This window comes from Moschus berezovskii, chromosome 22 (assembly GCF_049115385.1).
Source record: "Moschus berezovskii isolate FMDL1 chromosome 22, NW_MosBer_1.0, whole genome shotgun sequence".
Lineage (NCBI taxonomy): Eukaryota > Metazoa > Chordata > Mammalia > Artiodactyla > Moschidae > Moschus > Moschus berezovskii.
This window is the reverse complement of record NC_142481.1, coordinates 17901369-17924557: the sequence shown is the minus strand read 5'-3', so window position 1 is coordinate 17924557 and position 23189 is coordinate 17901369. Positions and strand designations below refer to the sequence as shown.

General features: G+C 45.3%; 1 pseudogene; it reads right to left on the bottom strand.

Annotated features, from left to right (window-relative positions):
• Positions 1-1722: 1722 nt before the first annotated feature.
• LOC129547330 (histo-blood group ABO system transferase 2 pseudogene) lies at positions 1723-20444 on the bottom strand (annotated as a pseudogene).
• Between the last annotated feature and the right edge of the window lie 2745 nt (positions 20445-23189).

The window sequence follows — 23189 nt, the reverse complement described above, 5'->3', positions numbered from 1 at the left end:
GACAGGTGGGAGCTTGGCAGTTGGGACAGTAGGTCAGTGTCTCACAATAAGGCAGTAGCTAGAATCTGCAAGGTGAAAGTGACCAGTGGCAGGAGTGTCTGCAGTTGCCACTGAAAGGAAGAGAGAAGAGGCAGCCTGGGTGGCACTGCAATCTGCAGTGGCCTCAGATTTATCTCCATGTGGTTCTATTGGAGTTCAGCTTTCTCCTAAAAGCCTAGGGCCTCACCAATAAGTATGCAGGGAACTTGGGAGGGAGAGGCAGGGCTCCTTCTTCTAAAAACAGTGGCAGTGGCAGCAGCAGGGGTGTGGGAATTTTTGTGTACAGAGCCTAAAACTGACAGATGTGGGTAGAGAGGGTTTTTTTTGGATGGAGCATCTGGAACCTTTCCTGTGTCTTCTCTGACTTCAGAGAGGCTGGACATCTGGGCGTACGGCCTTCATCAAGCTCTTTCTTTGCTGACCTCTTTGGCAGCAGGGGCAGGATGAGTGTGGGCCAGACAGCCCTGCTGCACCCAGATCAGTCCTCCAAAGACAGAGAAAGTCTCAAGCAGGGCTGTAAGAGCTCTGATGGCCTCTGGTGATGGGCTCATAGAAGGTGTTTTCATTTTCTTTTTATTTATATGGCTGCACCAGTCTTAGTTGAGGCACACAGGATCCTCCTTGCACCATGAAGCATCTTTCATTTTGGAGCCTGGGCTCAGCAGTTGCAGCACACAGCTGAGTCTGCCTCATGACATGTTGGCTCTCAGTTCTCTGACCAGGGATCAAACTCGCAGCCCCTGCATTGCAAGGTGGATTCTTAACCACTAGATGAGCAGGGAGGTCCCTGTCTTCACTTTCTTTCTCAGCTTGTCTTCTGGGCTCTGGGAATGTAGGTTTCCCTTAGGAAGCCCAGGACTCTACCAGAAGCGGGTGAGGACCCTCTTGGTCTCCAGGGCCCTGCATGGTGCTGGTACACTCCCACTGCTTTGGGCCAGGGCAGGAGCCCTTCTCTGATCATCTGTTCTATGCTATTTTGTGCCCTCCTCGGCCCCTCCTTTTCTAGGGCGTTCAGTTCAGTTTCCTTCAGGCAGAGATCTAGGGCTGACTGGATGCCCCAGGCTTCACAGAGACCTTCTCAAGAGCTATTTTGCACCCTGCAGGAGGAGTCTTCAACGTTCCTGAGTGGAGGAACATCTTGGAAGAGCAAGCAGACAGTGATGGCTTCTGAGACCAGAAGAACAGACACACACACCACACCGAGGTACGGATTCACAGAGAGGAGCACTAAGCCTGCCAGATCAGGTCTTAGCTTAGCCTCTTAGCTGTGATGTCAAACTGGGGTGGTAATCTCAGTCAACAGCCCAGGTGGAGGAAATTTATTCAGACCAGACAGGGGGACGCGGGGGCGGGGCGTCGGAGTGGGGAGCGGGGTGTGGAGCTAGCTGAGGAAGTTGCTGGTGAAGAGAAGTTTGCGCGCTGAGGGATCCTCCGAGAGGGCTGGGAAGCTCAGAGAGGTCTCCTGGCTTCCGATTACTAGACAACGAGGGTAACACCCCTGGGACACGTGACAGAGGAAGGTGGCGAAGGAAGGGCGTGAAATAGCGACAAAGGGCAAAGGGCGAGGTCCAACGGCCCAACCCCAACGGGCCTCTGCCCCTCTGGAACTCCGCGCAGGTACGAAGTGTTGTGGGTGTGCAGACTCAGACGTGCCCGCGCGCCGGGAGGAACCGTAGGAACCGTTCAGGCCAGCGTCCGTTCATCCTGCGTCAGTGCACAGGTCTGCAGGCCCGGAGCTCCTGGTCTGGGGACAGTGGCTTCTGTAGTCAGTGGCGGAGCCTCCTGCAGCTCTTTCTCCGGGGTCATCGGGGAAAGCAGAAGCTGCCCCCGAGTCTGAGGAGCAGCCCAAATCCAGATGGTGACCCAGCTCACTGGGATAGGTGAGTATGAGAAGCCCGATGATGGAGGGTCGGAGGGCTGGACTGTCCCCTAGGGTGACTACCCACCCAGAGGGCCAGGGAGGCTTCTGCAGGACAGGTGCTGAGGAAGGAGACACCAGAGTGCCATGGGGCACAAGAAGCTGGAGCCTTTTTCTTTTTGGCAGTTGCCACTGATGTCATCATTTGGCTCTCCTTGTCCTGCACCCTGTTCTCTTCCCTCCTCTGAAGTCGACTCCCAAAATCCTGGAGTCAGGCAACTTCTCTGAGGCTGCCCTGGAGAGACTTGAGCCTGGAGCCTCACCAGCTAGGCTTTCTGGGTGTCTGAGGTGAGGAACTGAGTTCTGACCTGCCTGTATGACACATCATTCCTTTCTGGGAAGCAGGGTTTCTTTGCTTGCTTTTACAAATTTAGTAAAACAGCATTTAGTTCTATAACTTTCTTCACTCACACAGGTGGAGTGGCCAGACTGTGGTGCCCTCTCATCATGGAGGCCTCCTGCGTAACCATTTTTTCATAACCAATAGGTATGTTAGCCCCATGGCACACTTATTAATGTAATGAGCATACACACTGTCTATTGGACTTCCCAGGTGCTTCAGTTGTAAATAATCCACCTGCCAATGCAGGAGACCCAAGAGACATGGTTTCAATCCCTGGGCCAGAAAGATTCCCTGGAGCAGGAAATGGCAATCTGTCCCAGTACTCTTGCCTGGAAAATCCCATGGACAGAGGAGCCTGGCGGGCAATAGTCCATGGGGTATCAAGGAGTCAGACATGACTGAATACACACACACAGTCTACTAGGAAGTCTTTCTTTTAGTTCAACTTAGATGTCACCATTGGCTATAAGGTCTCCCCAGAAGATGTAGAGTTGGCATCATTGTTGTTGGCACCTTTCCTTAGGATATTTCTAAGTGTTTGCAAACAGTGAAAATCTCTGTGACCTGTCTTTTTCTAAGGCCAAGGACGGGAGATGGTACATGAGGTGGGTCTTGCCCTAAAAGCCTAGTGCCCTAAAGGCACCAGTATCGCTTGTTGTTCAGGGTTCTGGCCAAAATTTATAATTTAGCAATATTAACTTTTCCAGTAGAGTACCATGATAGATGGGGGCTTCCCTGGTGACTCAGTCAGTGCAGAACCCACCTGAAGTGTGGGGGCCTGGGTTAGGCAGCTTCCCTGGAGGAGGGCATGGCAGTTCACTCCAGTATTCTCTCCTGGACAATCCCCATGGACAGAGGAGCCTGGCATGCTGCAGTCCATGGGGCTGCAAAGAGTCAGACATGACTGAATGACTAAGCACAGCATAGCACCATGATATATATATGTGTGTGTGTGTGTGTGTGTGTGTGTATACACATGTATTTCTCTCAGCAATGTTTTGAAGCAGTGTCCACAAGCTATGACCTATAGGCTCAATTAGGCCCCCATTTGTTTTAATAAGGCCAATGACTAAGTATAGTGCTAACATTTTAAAAGACGTTTTAAAAAATGAAAGAATATTTGAAAGAGACCATCAGTTCCACAAAACCTATAATATTCACTATCTGGCCCTTGAAGAGAAAATTTGCAACCGCTGTTTTGTAGTTTTCTGTAACTAGATCTTGCAGAGATTTTGTTAATTTATCTTCAAGAAATTTATGAGATTTGCAAATACTATATATTTTCAATTTTAGCTTTCAGTAGTTGTTTGATGGTATATATAAAATACATTTAAAAATATATTAATTTGCATGCTGAGGCCTTGGTAAATTCTCTTTTGACTTCTGATAGCTTCTTCTTTGATTCTTTAGGATTTTCTCCACCCACAAGAAGGTTTTCTATGAATTACATTCATAGAATTAAAGTCATTTTAATTTCTTCTGTTTTAATCTGCATGTCTTTGAATTTCTCTTCCTTACCTTTACATTTGCAGGCACCAATTGTCAGTATAGCACCATCAGGTGACTGAGTCTTGCCATCTTGCTACAGACCACACAGCTGTCTGTGAGTGATTTTTCTCCCAGATGCAAGAACAGGAGATGCATATCAGGTGGATGCAAGGTTCACCCTGGCTGCAGAGTCTTATGCCCAAAGGGTACCAATATCTCTTTGAATAATATAATAAACCAGCTTTCAGAGTCATGATCAGAATTGACAGTTTACCAATATTAGTTTTCCACTCCACTAACCCACAAACACTCATGTACACACAGATAACACAAACACATACATGTACTGGCATATGATAATAGGCAGACAAAAATGTTTTATATATGTATATATCTTCTATACCAGAGCTTTGCTAAATTCAAACCTTTCTTCCTCTGGTTTCTTTTTAGATTGCATAAGATTGTCTATGTACACAATCATGACTTCTCTGAATCTAAGGAAATTTTACTTCTTATTTTTTAATCTGTATGATTTTATTTACTTTTCTTACATGCTACATTTGCCACAACTTCCAGTAAAATGTAGTAGACAATGAACACCATTTTCCAGTTCTGGTCTCTGGAAAATGTGAGCAGTATGCTGTTACTTGAGGTTGTTAAGTTTTGTTTTGATGTACACATTACCATAGGAAGGAAATTCACTCCAAATTCCAACTTTGTTAGAAAATATTTTGAAAGGAATGTTAAACTTAATTTGTCCACAGCTATTGAGATGATTGTTTGGCTTTCCTCCTTTAATTTCTGAGCATGATGAATTACACTGATTTTTGTCATAGCTTTTTAAAGATATAACTCATGTACCAAAAAATTCACCCATTCAAGGACTATAAGGGTATCCACAGGTGTGTAAATATCAACAGAATCAGTTTTAGAACATTTTCATCACCCCAAGAAACCTTGTACCCCTATTACCTCCCAATGACCCTGACCCAAAAAAACACTAACACACTTTCTGGATGAAAACCTCTATGGGTTTACCAATTCTGGACATTTCATGTAAATGAAATCATAGAATATATGGTTCTTTGTATTTGGATTCCCTCATTTACCATAAAGCTTTTTAAAAATGGTACTAACATATATATATGTTAATAACAAAATTTATCATTTTAACAAATCATAACACAGTGCATTCCCATTATTGTACAACCATTACCACTATCCATCTTTAGAATTTTTTCATCATCCCAAACAGAAACTGTGTCCCTGCTAAACAATAGTTCCTCATTTCTCCCTCAAACCCATGGCTACCACTTTGTATTTTGTCAATGAATTTGCCTATTCTCGCTACCTGATATAAGTAGAATTGTACAATATTTGTCCTGTCTGGCTTATTTCACTTAGCATGAGGTGTTCAAGGTTTATCTATGTTGTAGCATGTATCAATTTCTTTTTGAGACTGAATAATATCCCACTGGATGTATATGCCACATTTTTTTTATTCATTCATCAGTTGATGGACATGGGTTCCTTCCACCTTTTGGTTATTGTGACTACTGCCACATGAACATGGGTGTGCAAATACCTGTTTAAGTCCTGGCTTTCAATTGTTTTGAGTATATATCTAGGAATGAAACTGCTGAAAGAAAGTGAAAGTGAAAGTCACTCAGTCGTGTCCAACTCTTTGTGACCCCATGCAGTCCATGGAATTCTCCAGGCCAGAATACTGGAGTGGGTAGCCTTTCCCTTCTCCAGGGGATCTTTCCGACCCAGGAATCGAACCAAGGTCTCCTGCATTGCAGGCAGATTCTTTACCAACTGAGCTATCAAATCATAGGTAACTATATGTTTAAATTTTTGAGGAACTTCCATAATGTTTTCCTAGCAGCTGCACCATTTTACACTTCCACAAGCAATGTACCAACATTCCAATTTCTCCACATTTTTGCCACCATTTGTTATTTTCTGCTTCATTGGTTATAGCCATTCTGCTGCTGCTGCTACTGCTAAGTTGCTTCAGTCATGTCCAACTCTGTGCGACCCCGTAGACAGCCGCCCACCAGGCTCCCCCCTCCCTGGGATTCTCCAAGCAAGAACACTGGAGTGGGTTGCCATTTCCTTCTCCAATGCAGGAAAGTGAAAAGTGAAAGTGAAGTCGCTCAGCCATGTCTGACTCTTAGTGACCCCATGGATTTGCAGCCTACCAGGCTTCTCCATCCATGGGATTTTCCAGGCAAGAGTACTGGAGTGGGGTGCCATTGCCTTCTCCGATAGCCATCCTAGTAGGTGTGAAATATCTAATTCTGGTTTTGGTTTGAATTTCCCTAATGATAACTGTGGTGTTGGAGAAGACTCTAGAGAGTCCCTTGTACTGCAAGGAGATCCAACCAGTCCATTCTAAAGGAGATCAATCCTGGGTGTTCATTGGAAGAACTGATGCTGAAGCTGAAACTGCAATACTTTGGCCACCTCATGCGACGAGTTGACTCACTGGAAAAGACACTGATGCTGGGAAAGGTTGGGGGCGGGAGGAGAAGGGGACGACAGAGAATGAGATGGCTGGATGGCATCACTGACTCTGTGGACATGAGTTTGAGTGAACTCCGGGAGTTGGTGATGGACAGGGAGGCCTGGCGTGCTGTGATTCATGGGGTCGCGGAGAGTCGGACACGACTGAGCGACTGAACTGAACTGAACTGAATGATAAGTGATGCTGAACATCTTTTCATACCATTCATACCAGTCCTTTGTTAAATATATATTTTACAAATATTTCCCCTGATCTGTGCCCTGCTTTTTCATTTTTTGAATTATATCTTTTTGGAGAAGTAGTTTTAAGTCTAAATTTTGTCTTTTAGTTTTGCGTATGGTTTTTAAAGGACTTCCCTAGTGGCTCAGTCGGAGAAGGCAATGGCAACCCACTCAAGTACTCTTGCCTGGACAATCCCATGGACAGAGGAACCTGGTAGGCTGCAGTCCATAGGGTTGCAAAGAGTCGGACACGACTGAGCGACTTCACTTTCACTTTTCACTTTCCTGCATTGGAGAAGGAAATGGCAACCCACTCCAGGGTTCTTGCCTGGAGAATCCCAGGGAGGGGGGAACCTGGTGGGCTGCCATCTATGGGGTCGCACAGAGTCGGACACGACTGAAGCGACTTAGCAGCAGCAGCAGCAGCAACAGTGGCTCAGTGGTAAAGAATCCACCTGCCAATGCAGGAGACACAGGTTGGATCCCTGGGTTGAGAAGATCCCCTGGAGAAGGAAATAGCAACCCACTCCAGTATACTTGCCTGGGAAATCCCATGGACAGAGGATTATAGTCCAGGGGATCATAAAAGAGTTAGATACAACTTAGCCACTAAACAACAACAACACATGGTTTTTAAATAAAAGGTTTTTGTTTTTGTTAAATTTTATTTCTTGATTTATTTTATGATCTTTTTATTCTTAAGAACTCCTTCAGGACTTCCCTGAAGTGGTCCAGTGGTTAAGGCTCTGCAGTTACAGTGCAAAGGGCTCAGGTTTGATCCCTGGTCAGGGAACTAAGATCCCATATGCTGCTCATGTCGCCAGAAAAAAAGTAAATACATTTTAAAAAAATTTTCAAAAGAACTCCTGGACAGAGTAACATGGAAACATATACACTAGCATATGTGAAATAGATCACCGGTGGGAATTTGTGTATAAGACAGGGATCTCAAGTTAGTGCTCTGTGACAAACTAGAGGGTTGGGTGGGAGGAGGGCGGGAGGTTCAAGCCACATAACCCGTGGCTGATTCTTGCTGTTGTATGGCAGAAACCAACACAATATTGTAAAACAATTATCCTTCAATTAAAAATTGAAGAACTATTTTAAAAAGGAACTCCTTCATATCCCAAGGCTATAATCAGAGTCTCTTACATTTTGTCCTAAAACATTCATAACTTCACTTTTAATATGTGGTATCTTGGATCCTTCTAGAATCTGTTTTTTGTGATGATCTGAGGTGAGGATGTCAGCATTTACTCCCAACCACAGAGCCAATGATCTCAACCATATGCACTGAGGATTCCATCATCCCTCTATATTCTCCATTCTTACCTTCCCCTTCTATGAATTCCTCCCTAATTTGTTTCCATAGTTCCAGTGACCAAAAATCATTGATGAGTCACATATTTTATCCTAGACTTAACATTTTCAGTAATTACAGCGTGGCATGAATTCCTTCTTCCATTGTTCTTCCAGGCCCAAGAAGGTAGATGCCAAGCCCATCCTCTCTGATCAAAGTGTGAATGTGGTAGAATGCCTGGCCTAAGTCTAATTTAAAGAAAAAGATACAAAAGAGATATTCAAACATTTTAAAAGGACTAGAATTGTAAAATGTGCTTTGCACAGTGGGGATGATCTGGCAAACGGGCCAGGTGTTAAGGAAAAGCACAGAGGAAAGAAGCAAGGGTGAGTCACCCTGTCTTCCCCTTGGGACTTCAGAAGTCAGCACTTTAAGTCATAAATGTAGCTATATTTGCTGAGTCCCAGAAAACTTGAAAAAGTTAAGTCAGGTGCCACCTGTTGCCACTCATACAAGTCAGTTCTTCCACAGACTTGTCAAAGAACGAAGACTCGTAGACATGGGATAAATTAATATGAAGAAGACTTTACTCAGCTCGGTGCTCTGTGATGGGATGGTGGGTGGGAGGGAGGCACAAGAGGGAGAGGATAAGTATACACTTGTAATTGATTCACGTAGTTGCACAACGGAAACTAACACAACATTGTAAAGCAATTATACTCCTATTAAAAACATAAGTTTTCAAAGAAGGCTTTATATATTTAATCTGGAAAGAAAAGTGGAAGAACCATGAAGCAAAATGGGTAGAGGGAAAGGGGACAGCTGTAGGCAGCAGGGGATGGGTTGTCTTCACCAGTATCAAGACTGGAGGAAAACTGGCCCAGAGCTTGGGTCTTCCAGGCTAACAGTGGAATGCAGCATAGTTGAATCTTACAAATCTCTCTCTCCTCTCCCCAGTGAACTTCTCAAGCCAGAATTGACCTCTGACCTGGCTCATCTGAATCCATACCTTATGGCTTGTACAAAAGCACCTGGAGGCAATGAGGCTCCAGCTTTCTGTAGGAGGAAAAAGAACCAGTTCCATGTGTTTGCCATCATCACTGGCATGGTCTGTGCTGAGCCTCTTCCCAACAGAGGGAGGTTTGCTCATGGTGGACTGTGGTCGTCTGCTGCCTGTTCCAGAGGAAGTTTTGGTTGTTAAGTTCCTGGCTCTTTCACTAGAAGAAAATGACTCGGTTGGTGATTCAACACTTTGCATCTCCAGTGAAGACTGGGCAGGTGACAAGGACGCCTCAAAGGCAGGCTGCTGTTGACTCTGCCCACCTCAGAGACACATTAGGTAGGAACAAGCATGCCTGAATTATGGGTATTTTCTCAGTGGTGTCAGCTCCTACAAAGTCAAAAGTGGGTACCCTGGTTGGCTAGGCCCCAGGTGTTCTGACTGAAGGCAAGAATAGAAGAATCTTCCTAAAAATGTACGGCATTGTCCCTTCTGACTGTGATAGACATGCTCTGGCCATCGTACCTTAGGTGCTCTGAACTTTGGTGGAACCAGAAGTGTTTCTAAACATGGGTATGATTCTGTCTCCTCCCACTGCAGCACCTATACTCGACTGGAAAGCCCCTTGTGCTCTGACTGGATTCATGAATAGCAGTATCTGGAAGGCTGGAAGTGTTTTTTGGCTCAATGGGCCCCAAGTGCTCTGTCCATTTGTAGGAAGAGAACCAGGTGCCCCAAAGATGGAAGTGGGTCTGGGGACAGGTACAATGACCCCAAAGCTACCACTACCTAAAGGGGCTTAGATGCTGATGGGGTGCCCCACCCTCTGATAATCCTGCTTTTCGGTCATTTATTTGATCATCCTCCATCATGGGTATTGTGCTGTCCCTGCCTGTTGGGACACATGTGTTCCGAACAGGTAGTGGCCAGGTGCTCTGACTGTAGGTGGGAACAAAAGGGCCTCCAACACAGGTGTGGTTTTGGACCTTTCAGCACATGGATGTCCTCTGGTCAGGTGTGTCCCAGGTGGTCTGACTGTGGGTGGGAACAGAGGCATCTCCAAGCACTGTTACGATGCCGGCCCCTCCTACTGCATGTGTTCCAGCAGCCCAGCACCCAGGTGACCCAGACTTCAGCAGGAGCAGCCATGCCTCAGGAGTGAGTTTGTTCTCAGGGCTGCTGTCTCCTTCAGTAGGAACAGGTGCACTGGGCAGAGTGGGACTCAGGTGCTCTGACTGTAGGCAGGAAGGAAAGGTCTCCCAGGACATACAACCTGGTCACTCTAAACGCAGTGGCGGGTGCTGTAAGCTGACAGGTACCAGGTCTAAGCCTATACAATGTGAGCTGTAGTGCTGGATGTTCTCCCAAGCCTAGTTCCGAAGCTGGGTGCCTGCCCCAGACATGGTACTGGCATTTGGGATGAGCACAGTGACCCCAAAGCTGCCACCACCCAAAGGGGTCTAGATGCTGATAGGATATTCCCCCTGTTGTGGTGGCTCCTCCCAGACAGTCTGCCTTTTTATCACTGTTTGATCATCCTCCTATGCTGTCCCTTTTCTCTGAGCTCCTAGTGCCATCAACCTGATCTCCTTTGGGCAAGGATCTAGGGACGGATTGGATGGCCCAGGCCTCATATAGGCAGGCCTGCTCAGGGACCAAAGCAAGGGGAGTCCCTCCGGCCCTGGAGGAGGGCTTTTTACTATTCTTGAGTGGCCACACATCTTTGAGGTGTAAGCACACAGCACTGTCACTTGGAGAGTCTTACCAGGACACAGCTCAGTCGGTAAAGAATCTGTCTGCAGAGACTTCCCTGGTGGTCCAGAGGCTAAGACTCTGAGTCCCAATGCAGGGGGACTGGGTTCAATCCCACTAGATCCCACATGCTGCAACTGAAGATCCTGCATGCCACAGGGAAGACAGAAGACTCCCCATGCAGCCCAATAAATAAAAGTTTAAAAAAAAAAAGAATCTGAAAAGCAGGAGACCCAGGTTCAATTCCTGGATCAGGAAGATCCCCTGGAGAAGGAAATGGCAACCCACTCCTGTAGTCCTGCCTGGAGAATCCCATGGACAGAGTAGTTTGGCAGGCTCCAGTCCATGGGGTCACAAGAGTTGGACGTGACTTGGCAACGAAACCACCACAGACCACTGCCACCAGGATCCCAAGGGAAAGATCTTGGAGAGGAGCCCCTAGCCTGCTGTACTGGATGAGGCCTCTTCAGGGTGATAGAAAACTTGAGGTAACAGCCCTAGATCTGGGTAGAACCTACTGGGAACAGGGTGGAGGAAGCACACAGGTGCTCCAGAGAGATCCCTGCCAGAACGGGGAACGGGGAAGGCGAGCTGGACTGGCACAGGAAAGTGTGAAACTTGCTGAGGAAATTGCCCATGGAGGGCAGTTGAACCTGAGAGTGTAGTACGCAACTTGAGCTCTCCTCACTACCAGCTCCTCCAATGTATGGTGTGTACAGATCAGCCTGACTCTCATGACACAGTGCTGGAAAGGATTGACAGAGAAAGGGCCCTCCAGCAAAGGGGAGTGATGGAAAAAGATAAGAGGGCAAAGAGCGAAGCCCAGCTTCCCGAGTCCCAGCGGAGTGTTTTGGCTCTTCAAGGCAGCCCTTTGCAAGTGTTTGGCACCACGTGTCCCCTGTGGACTGGAGGACTATTCAGGACTGTGAACTCTCGGGGCCTGCACAGCTGTCACCCGCAGGTGTGCAGGTTCTTCCGCACCGAGGCTCAGCAACCAGTCCCTGTGAGTCCTCCAGCCCTTTCCCCACGGTCACTGCTGAGCAGAGCCTGCCAAAGCCAGAGGCCAAAGTGCCAGAGCAACCTGGATACTGCCAGGGTCAGGGCTGGCTTGCCAGAAGGAGTCAGGGTAAAAGAAATGGGAGTTGGAGATCCATGGTTCAGCTTTGTCCCAGTCATTGCCCAGGAGGCCTGGGATAGCTGCAGGAGAATGGGTGCTAAGGTGCGGAGGAATGGATGAGCAGCTTCTGTCCCCAGCCTCTTCCTTTCACGTGGCCACCACCCACCACAGTTTACTCCACACGCTCCACTTTTCATGCTAGTAGCTCAGGGCTACCAGACGTGCATCCTTGGGGGATCTCTCTATCACTGTTCCAAGTCCAGGAGCAGGCATGCCTTCTCTGTGGCCACCTTGGAAAAGAGCAAGGCCCCAGCATCCCGAGCTGGGGAGTTTTCTGAGATGGGGCACCCAGGCCTGACCTGACCAGATACATGCTGCACCCTGCAACGTAACTTTCCAGGCAGGCAGATTCTCTTCAATTCTTTTTGTATACTTTACAAATTGCAAATAGCATTTAACCCTTAGAACCTTCCTCAGCTCACATGTATGTTAGTGGAGAAGCCAGGATTTGAACTCAGTCTGATTCCAGAGCTCATGCGTTATTGGCCTGACTGTGGCGCCTCCTCTTCATATAGGCATTGTGGGTGACCATTTTTATAGTCCTTAGGGGACTCAGCACCATGGCACACCTCTGATGAGCACATGCAGTGCATAGTAGAAGGTCCGAATAGGTTCAACTCAAGGTACCCACAGGCCACAGTGGGCTCTGGTATCAGAATCTTCTGGGGACACCAGAGAGAAGGACAGAGCACAGAAATTGTCAGAATTACCCCTGAGGCATCTCTCTAAGTGAGCCATGCAGCAAACTAAGCAGCTGTGAGGTGTCTTCTCCAGGGTGCAGGACAGATTTCTTGCAGGATTCACCTTGGGTGAAAAGTCTTATAACTCAAGGACACAGTATCTTTTGTAATAATTCTATAGGTTCACTTTAAGGATCATGATCAGAATTGATAACTTACCAATATTAATTTTTCCACTCTACCAGATTGGTACATATTTTCTTTATATTTAGGACTTTTAAATTTTCTTTCAGAATGTTTTGTAGAAGAGATTGACAAATGATAGCCCATGAGCCATGTTCTGTCCACAGCGTGTTTTTGTGGATGTAAAATGTGGATGTGGATGGGTAATGCCAGTGAGCTGAGAATAGTATTAACAGCTATTAATTTTTTAAAAAAAAAAGAAAAACAGAAGAAGGTACAACAAGATGTAACCTGTAAAGCCTGTAATATTTACTATCTGGTCCTTTACAGAAAAATTTGCCAACAACTCTTTTGCAGTTTCAGTGTATAGGTACTATATAACATTGGCTAATTTATTCCTAAATATTTTATAAGGTATCATAAATTTTATCTTTTAAATTTTAATTTTCAGTCATTCATTGGCGGAAAATACAATTGACTTTTGTGTATTTACCTTGTATGTGGGAACCTTACTAAATTTATTCTTTACTTCTAGTAGAGTCTTTGCAGAGTCCTTAGGATTTTGTATTTACACAATCATGTTGTCAATGAATAAAGATAGTTCTATTTCCTCCTCTTTACTTTGTATGCCTTTATTTTTTCTTACCGTCTTTATTTGCTACAACCTAAAATATTTTAAAAAGAGACATCATTTTCTTGGTCTTAGAGAAAGTGTTCAGTATGCTATTAAATGAAATTTTTTATATTAAGAGGCATTTTATCACTTGAAGTTTCCTCCAATTCTATTTTGTCAAAAGATTTTTCTGAAGAGGCCCTTCAGTTCAGTTCAGTCGCTCTGTCGTGTCCAACTCTTTGTGACCCCATGAATCACAGCATGCCAGGCCTCCCTGTCTATCACCAACTCCCGGAATTCACTCAAACTCATGTCCATCGAGTCGGTGATGCCATCCAGCCATCTCATCCTCTGTCATCCCCTTCTCCTCCTGCCCCCAATCCCTCCCAGCATCAGAGTCTTTTCCAATACGTCAACTCTTCTCATGAGGTGGCCAAAGTATTGGAGTTTCAGCTTTAGCATCAGTCCTTCCAATGAACACCCAGGACTGATCTCCTTTAGAATGGACTGGTTGGATCTCCTTGCAGTCCAAGGGACTCTCAAGAGTCTTCTCCAACACCACGGTTCAAAAGCATCAATTCTTCAGCGATCGGCTTTCTTCACAGTCCAACTCTCACATCCATACATGACCACTGGAAAAACCATAGCCTTGTCTAGATGGAAGAGGCCCTTACATTTTGTCAATTACCTTGCCCACAGTTTAAAGATAATCTCATGACTTTCCTTCTTTATTTTCTTAATATGATGAATTGCTTTGATTGCTTTTGAGTGTTAAACCAACCTTGCACACCTGGGACAAATCCCACTGATACCCCTAGATCAACCTTTGCTTTCTGGTTGGATTTTATTTCCTAAAATTTTGTTAAAGATTTTTAATGTCTATGTTCATGAGGGATATTAAACTGCAAATTTCTTTACTGTTGGACTTTGGTATTCGTGTCATGTTTGCCTTGTAGAATCAGTCAGAAAATGTTTACTCCTATACTCTCTGACGGAGAAGGCAATGGCAAGCCACTCCAGTACTATTGCCTAGAAAATCCCATGGATGGAGGAGCCTGGTAGGCTGCAGTCCGTGGGGTCGCTAAGGGTCGGACACGACTGAGCGACTTCACTTTCAATTTTCATTTTCATGCATTGGAGAAGGAAATGGCAACCCACTCCAGTGTTCTTGCCTAGAGAATCCCAGGGACGGGGGAGCCTGGTGGGCTTCTGTCTGTGGGGTCACACAGAGTCGGACACAACTGAAGTGACTTAGCAGCAGCAGCAGCAGATACTCTCTGAAAGAGCTTATATAACACTGGTACAGTTATCATCCTTACATGTTTGATAAAATTCATCTGGATCTGCAATTTTCATCAACAAAAGGAGTTAAGGTCACTTGTTATCCTTTAAATTATCTGTCAAAACTGTAGTGAAGCTCCCTTCTTTATTCCTCATACTGGCCATTTGATTTTTTCCCTTTTTATTTCTTGATCCAACTTGCTGGAGTTTTATCAATTTTATTAATATTTAAAAAATCCACTTTGTTAATTTTCTCTAAGGTATGCTTTCTATTTCTACTCCTTTATTATTTATTTCCACTTTGTATTTAATTTTTTCTCCTTTTCTCTAATCTTAGAATTGAAAATTAAATCCTTGTTTTTCAAGCTCACTTCCTTTTTCATATGAGCCGTTAAATCAGCAACATTCCCTTAAGTACTGCTTGGAGTGCATCCCACAAGTTTTAATTTGGTGTGCTTAAATTTAAAATGTTTTCCTGACATTGTCTGGAGCTCTTTCTCTCTTGTTCAAATAAATTGAGGCTCACAAAATTGAACTCTAAGCTTTAGTCTCAGTTCAGTTCAGTTGCTCAGTCGTGTCCGATTCTTTGCAACCCCATGGACTGCAGCACACCAGGCTTCCCTGTCCATTACCAACTCCCAGAGCTTGCTCAAACTCTTGTCGATCAAGTCGGTGATACCATCCAAGCATCTCATCCTCTGTCATCCTCTTCCTCTCCTGCCTTCAATCTTTCCCAGCATCAGGGTCTTTTCAAATGAGTCAGTTCTTTGCATAAGGTGGGCAAAGTATTGGAGTTTCAGCTTCAGCATCAGTCCTTCCAATGAACATTCAGGACTGATTTCCATTAGGATGGACTGGTTGGATCTCCTTTCAGTCCAAGAGACTCTAAAGAGTCTTCTCCAACACCACAGTTCAAAAGCATCAATTCTTCTGTGCTCAACTTTCTTTATAGTCCAACTCTCACATCCATACATGACTACTGGAAAAACCATAACTTTGACTAGGTGGACCTTTGTCAGCAAGTAATGTCTCTGTTTTTTAATATGCTGTCTAGGTTGGTCATAGCTTTTCTTCCAAGGAGCAAGCATCTTTTAATTTCATGGCTGCAGTCACCATCTCCAGTGATTTTGGAGTCCCAAAATATGAAGTCTGTCACTGCTTCCATTGTTTCCCCATCTACTTGCCATGAAGTGATGGGACTGGATGCCATGATCTTAGTTTTTTGACTGTTGAGTTTTAAGCCAGTTTTTTTACTTTCCTCTTTCACCTTTGTCAAAAGGCTATTTAGTTCTTCTTCAGTTCCTGCATAAAGGTGGTGTCATCTGCATATCTGAGGTGATTGATATTTTTCCCAGCAATCTTGATTTCAGCTTGTGCTTCATCCAGTTCAGCATTTCTCATGATGTACTAAAGCTCAACATTCAGAAAACTAAGATCTCATGATGTACTAAAGCTCAACATGCAGAAAACTAAGATCATGGCATCCAGTCCCACCATTTCATGGCAAATAGATGAGGAAACAGTGTCAAACTTTCTTTTGGGGGGCTCCAAAATCACTGCAGATGGTGATTGCAGCCATGAAATTAAAAGATGCTTACTCCTTGGAAGGAAAGTTATGACCAACCTAGACAGTATATTAAAAAGCAGAGACATTACTTTGTTAACAAAGGTCTGTCTAGTCAAGGCTATGGTTTTTCCCGTGGTCATGTATGGATGTGAGAGTTGGACTATAAAGAAAGCTGAGCACAGAAGAATTGATGCTTTTGAACTGTGGTGTTGGAGAAGACTCTTGAGAGTCCCTTGGACTGCAAGGAGATCCAACCAGCCCATCATAAGGGAGATCAGTCCTGGGTGTTCACTGGAAGGACTGATGCTGACGTTGAAACTCCAATACTTTGGCCACCTGATGTGAAGAACTGACTCATTTGAAAAGACCCTGATGCTGGGAAAAATTGAGGGCAGGAGAAGAAGGGGACAACAGAGGATGAGATGGTTGGATGGCATCACCGACCCAATGGACATGAATTTGAGTAAACTCCAGGAGTTGGTGATGGACAGGGAGGCCTGGCGTGCTGTGGTTCATGGGGTCGCAAAGAGTCCAACCACTGTTTCCACTGCTTCCCCATCTAATTGCCATGAAGTGATGGGACCGGATGCCATGATCTTAGTTTTCTGAATGTTGAGCTTTAAGCCCACTTTTCCCCTCTCCTCTTTCACTTTCATCAAGAGGCTCTTTAGTAGTTGTTCAGTTTCTGCATAAGGGTGATGTCCTCTGCATATCTGAGGTTATTGATATTTCTCCCAGCAATCTTGATTCCAACTTGTGCTTCCTTCAGCCCAGCGTTTCTCATGATGTACTCTCCATATAAGTTAAATAAGCAGGGTGACAATATACAGCCTTGACGGACTCCTTTTCCTATTTGGAACCAGTCTGTTGTTCTATGTCCAGTTCTAACTGTTGCTTCCTGATCTGCATACAGGTTTCTCAAGAGGCTGGTCAGGTGGTCTGGTATTCCCATCTCTTTCAAAATTTTCCACAGTTTATCGTGATCCACACAGTCAAAGGCTTTGGCATAGTCAGTAAAGCAGAAATAAATGTTTTTTTTTTTCTGGAACTCTCTTGCTTTTTTGATGATCCAGCGAATGTTGGCAATTTGATCTCTGGTGCCTCTGCCTTTTCTAAAACCTGCTTGAACATCTGGAAGTTCCTAGTTCACGTATTGCTGAAGCCTGGTTTGGACAATTTTGAGCATTACTTCACTAGAGTGTGAGATGAGTGCAATTGTGCAGTAGTTTGAGCATTCTTTGTGAGGCCCAAGATAAAGTGAACTGGAAGCATGAAGGTGAATGTGTCCCCACTGACGGAGGTAGTTCTGAGGCTTGGTGAGATTGCTGCTAGTGGTGGCTGCTTGGCTGAGGCAGGGGGGATGAGAGTCTGGCTGAGCATCCAGGCCTGGAGACCCGCCCCGCCCCACTCAGCTCTGCCAATGGGCTTGGCTGGTGGTGTTTTCCCTGATGGAAATCGCATAAATTGCATTCTCCAAATCTTTGCCAATGGGAACTGCCACCTCTGAATCCTAAAGACCCAAATGGGTGGTGCCTGCCCCTTCAATTTCAAGTCAGGCCATTTCTGCAAGACTTGACACATGGTGGTGGGGGGTGGCGGGGTCCTGGGGGCAGGGGGTATCCCCCGTTTCAGATACTTGGATGTGATTGAAGTGAAGCAATGTTACAGGCAGAGGGACCACGGTGTGCAAAGGCTTGGATTTTGAGTGGAGTGTTTGGGAAACCTGGGGCCAGCCTCCTATCTAGTCTCCTGTCTACAGGAAACAGATTTGGAGTGGCTTGGCTGGTTGAGCAGTTAGGGCTTTATCTGAATGTGATGGTAGACATGGAGGCTTTTGAACCTAGAGCTAGGGCTTTAAGTTTCCCAGAGGTGGGAGGGAGGTCCAAGAGCAAAGGGATATGTGTATACATGCAGCTGATTCATCCCGTTGTGCAGCAGAAACTAACACAACATTGTAATGCAGTTATACACTTTATTTTTTTTAAAAAAAAAGGCTTCCCTGGTGGCTCAGTCGGTAAAGTGTCTGCCTGCAATGCAGGAGGCCTGGTTTGATCCCTGGGTCAAGATCCCATGGAGAAGGAAATGGCAGCCCTCTCCAGTATTCTTTCCTGGAGAAGCCCACGAACAGAGGAGCCTGGCAGGCTACAGTCCATGGGGTTGCAAAGAGTTGAGCACCATTGAATGACTTCACTTTCTTCTTTTTCTTTAAAAAAGAAAAGAAAATGCAACAAAGTATACAGCAAAAATCAGCTCTCATTATAAAAGAAATTAAAACATTTGGGGGCAACCCCATTAAAAAAAATAAAAGGTTCCCAAAGGCAGCTTAGGGTAGAGTGGACGTGGGGGTGGTAATGAGAGTGAAAGTGGGAGATCTTGAGAAAAAATTGCTGGCTTGTATCCAAAAGTAACCATGAGGTCTGGACCAGAGCAGTAGCCAGAGAAGGGTGTCTGAGCCCTATACAAAGGTCACAGGATAAAAATCTCTGGAACTGACCAAGCCCCATAGCAACCATTGCCATGAGCCTCTGGATCTAAACCAGCCAGTTCCCTGACCCCATACTAGGTAAAATGCCTATCATATTACCCACCTTATAGCGTCCTAATCAATCACCTAATGCCACCATTCCAATAGGAATTTTCTCTGTCTTGAGGCTATAAAAATTGACTGCTAGCCTGCAAAAGGGTTCGGCTCTCCCTTGAGCTGGCCCACTCTTCTGGCCCACTCTAATAAACTTTATTCTCCTCTCATTCTGCCTCATGTCTGGAAATTCTTTTCCAACTCACACACACACCACAACAGACTCCTGTCTAGACACAAACAAGAGCCTTTGTGTCTAGGAGCATTTTTACTTGTCCTGGAAAAAAATCTCATCTCTGATCCCTGAAACACTAGGGCAGGCTAAGACTCCCCGCTCCCCTTGCCCCAGCCTCTGACCTCAGCCTCCTCCATCCTGAAGGGTGCCAGGAGCACACAGAAGCTAAAGGTGGTGCCAACTCAGGAACTGTGCTTGAGTTCTGGAATCAGGCCAACCTAAAGGTGTATTTTTGGTGTATGAAGAGTTGGGGAGAGAGGACAGGCCTGTCTGAATTTGCAGGGGACAGTGAGAGGCATTAGCAGTTTCTCTCAAAAAGTGGGGGGCAGGGGGGAGGAAGGAAGTAGAGTTACACCCTTTCTCATAAAACTGGTTTCAATTTAATGTCCAGAGGAAGACGACTGCCTGGCCATCACCTCTTTCTGAGTCCTTTCTGGAAGCTTCCTTTAGTAAGTCCTGATTTCATGGCCATTAGTTGACAGTTTTAAATCTAATCCTCTTTGTGTTGTAAGGCAAGCCTGGCTTTTGCTCATACCAGACACCCTTTGATCTCTGTTCAGCCCACGTGTACTCAGGGGAGAGGATCTTGGTAGGTTTGTGGTAAAGCAAGTATTTGTTCAGGTGGCTCTCATCATTTCGCGTGGCCTCGATGTGATTGGCCTGGTCGACCACCATCATCTCGTGGCAGGCTTTGGTGAGTTTGTAAACCTCTGGCACAGACCCCCCGAGATAAGGCCCCTGTGTAATAAAAGTCCCCCTCATCTTCAGGAATATGGGCCTGTGACTGAGGTTGCCGTTCATAGGGGAAGTTTTCTCGACTAAGCTCATGGAATTCAGAATGGAGGGTGCCAAACAAGGAGGAGAGGATCTCCACACCCACGTGATCACTAAATTTCATGTCCACATTTGCACATACAAGGTAATTCACCTCCTGGTAGAAGTGCTGCTCAGTAAAATTTCTGATCACCTCCATGCGTGCATGGAGATCTCCTGCCAGTTGGCACAGCTTTGAACCTTGAGGATGACAGTCTGCAGTCCTTTCTGAAGGAGAATGCGAGGAAAGTAGTCTGGCCAATCAGTGAAGATATAGTAGTTCACCCTCTGTCCCACCATGAAGTACATCTCTGCTGTCTTCAGGAACAGCTTCAGGTGGGAAATGTATTTTTTTTTACAACAAACAGTTAATCCAATGGTGATATTCCGAAGCCGGAACTGTTCATTCAGGATGTCAGTGTCGAAAGTCCTGTCCCAGATGATGGGAGCCAGCCAGGGGGTCACAGGAAGGACATCTTTCCTAGGGGGTGTTAGTACATCCGGCTGGAGATTCAGCATGCTTGATAATCTTACACATTGTTCACCATGGGTTTTTCTAAGAACCTTGCTTGCCCAGGTTAGGATGCTTTCCAACTTCTGGCTTCTTAGATTCAGGCAACGATAGCCAAAGAAGGCCAAGGCAAGAGCTATTAAAAGAAGAAAGTTCACACGATGAAGTAAGTAACATATTGGGTTCTTTGACAATGTCTTGACCATCCGGGCCATGCCTCCACTTCAGACTATTAAAGCCAGAATCACCTAGATGCTGCTAAGAAGCTGCCCTTTCTCACTCTTCCACTCACAGCAGTCTCTCCTGGGCACAGGAAGGCAGAATGCATGGACAACAAGGTGCTTATGTTACCTGGTCCTCTTGAGATTCTACCTGCCAGGGGCTCCTGGTGTTTAGGACCACCAAGCTGAGTGAGACTTCTCTACTGGCAGAATCTTGATAAATTCAAGTTTGATATAAGATCATGTCAAAGTAACCAGGTGGTAGGATTCGATCGACTGTCTACTAGAACTTCCAGACCAGCTTGTAGGAGAGAAGGCAGGGCTCCTGAAACAGGCTCAGGAGGCTAGCCAAAGGGCAGCCACTGAGCAGGTTAAGGACAGAGACTGTGATGAAAGCAGGGCAGGGCAGGAGCCACCAGAGGACCTGACCAGGACCTCAGAGGGCTTGTGCTCCGGCCTTCTCTTTATACTTACTGACTGTGAGAAATTTACATAAGCACTAATTTCCTGAAAAGTCAATAAAGTTGAGAACAGACTGTCTTCAAGTTCACGTGCATGAAGGCTGTTGTGGGCGATCATTCAGGAGGCTTCATTTGGTAATTGTAGTGGAACGGATAAAAGATCTTTAGGTCAAGGATTGTTTTCCTGTATTACTCTTTGTTCCATTGGTAAGTCGTGTCTGACTCTTTGCAACCCCATGGACTGCAGCACACCAGGCTTCTCTGCCCTTCACTATCTCTCGGAGTTTGTCCAAACTAATGTCCACTGAGGTGGTGATGCCATCCAACCATCTCATCCTCTGTCACCCACTTCTCCTCCTGCCCTCAATCTTTCCCAGCATCAGAGTCTTTTCCAATGAGTCAGTTCTTCGCATCAGGTGGCCAAAGTATTGGAGCTTCAGCTTCAGCATCAGTCCTTCCAATGAATATTCAGAGTTGATTTCCTTTAGGTTTGAATGATCTAATCTCCTTGCAGTTCAAGGGACTCTCAAGAGTCTTCTTCAGCACCACAGTTAGAAAGCATCAATTCTTTGGCACTCAGCCTTCTTTATAGTCCAATTTTCATATCCATACATGACTACTGGAAAAACCAGAGCTTTGACTATATAGACCTTTGTCAGCAAAGTGATGTCTTTGCTTTTTAATATGCTGTCTAGGTTTGTCATGGCTTTTCTTCCAAGGAGCAAGTGTCTTTTAATTTAATGGCTATAGTCACTGTCCACAGTGATTTTGGAGCCTACGAAAATAAAATCTGTCACCATTTCCACTTTTTTCCCCTTCTATTTGCCATGAAATGATGGGAACAGATGCCGTGATCTTAGTTTTTTGAATGTTGAGTCATAAGCTAGCTTTTTAACTCTGCACTTTTCACCCTCATCTAGAGGCTTTTTAAGTTCCTCTTCGCTTTCTGCCATTAGAGTTGTATCATCTACATATCTGAGGTTGTTGATACTTCTCCTAGCAATCTTGATTCCAAATTGTGATTCATCCAGGCTTGCCTTTTGCATGATGTACTCTGCATATAAGTTAAATAAGCAGGATGACAATATATAGCCTTGATTTACTCTAATAATCACTTTAATAATCATTTAAAATTACACTGAACATTTCCTATGGAGATCCTAGGTCTTGTGTTACAGTTAGGATTATGCTGCTGAAGTTTGTGTACATTATATTGCTGACTCCTTACAGTGATCCTGGAAGGTGGATGCTACATTATCCTCGTGGTCCAAATGGGAAGACAAGCTCAGAGAGGTGCGTGACTAGCCCATGACCACATGACCAGCTGCTAAGTGCTGAAGCCAGCTAAGTAGCCAGACTCCAGGATTGGGATTTTGGCTTCTCTGTGTTCTGATCCTTGGCTTCATTTGTGTATTCTTTGAAGTTTTCTTTTTCTGGGCTCTTTTCTCAGTCAAGTGCCTTTGGGTCTCTCCCATATGCTTCCAATAGCAGTTGAGGCAGAGTCCTTAAGATGGGCATGGGAACCTGATCCAGTGCCATTTTTGACTCTAGGCTTATCATGCTGCCAACACATGTACTTCGCTCTGAGGTCCTAGGCTGTTCCAAGCACATGTCTCCTCTAAAACACACTCCTACCGGCCTGCTATGAGACTAACAGTGGGTATAAAAGTCCCATGGTGGGTAGGGATCATCTGCCGTCTGCACCCTGAAGCTGCCTGCTGCTCTTGTGCTGCTCTATGATACCTTGTTTCTGCCTTCCCATAGAAGTAGGTGGCTGGAGCCATGGTTTCTGAAACCTTCTCAGGGTTGTTCTTAGCATTTTAGGAGGAGAAGATGAGGGAATTTTAATAAGTGTCTTTTAAGGGACTGACACGTTGCCTTTGTGGTCCAGATTGTGACATTTACCCACCTGTGCATCAGAATGTTAGCATAATCTTGACTGTCATGCCTAGTCATAATGCTGATGTAGTGGCAGACCTGTAGACAACACTGTGATGTTGTGAATGCCAGAAAACTGAACAACTGCTTTGATGAGGAAACGACACTCTCTAGTGTCTCTGTGTCTGTCTAGTTATGATGCTTTCTAGTCATAAGGAGCATGGGCTTCACGTGCTTGTGGGTCTAGCCCTGTGGCTTTGGTGACTGTCTGGGAAATAGGCTTATCCCAGGGCAGTAGAAGAGGGAATCCATGAGTTTGTCCATCATAGCACTTCCCTGGGTATCCTGGAAGTTAAAGAACATTACAGAATACAGAGGTACAGAGGATGGGGCAGTCACC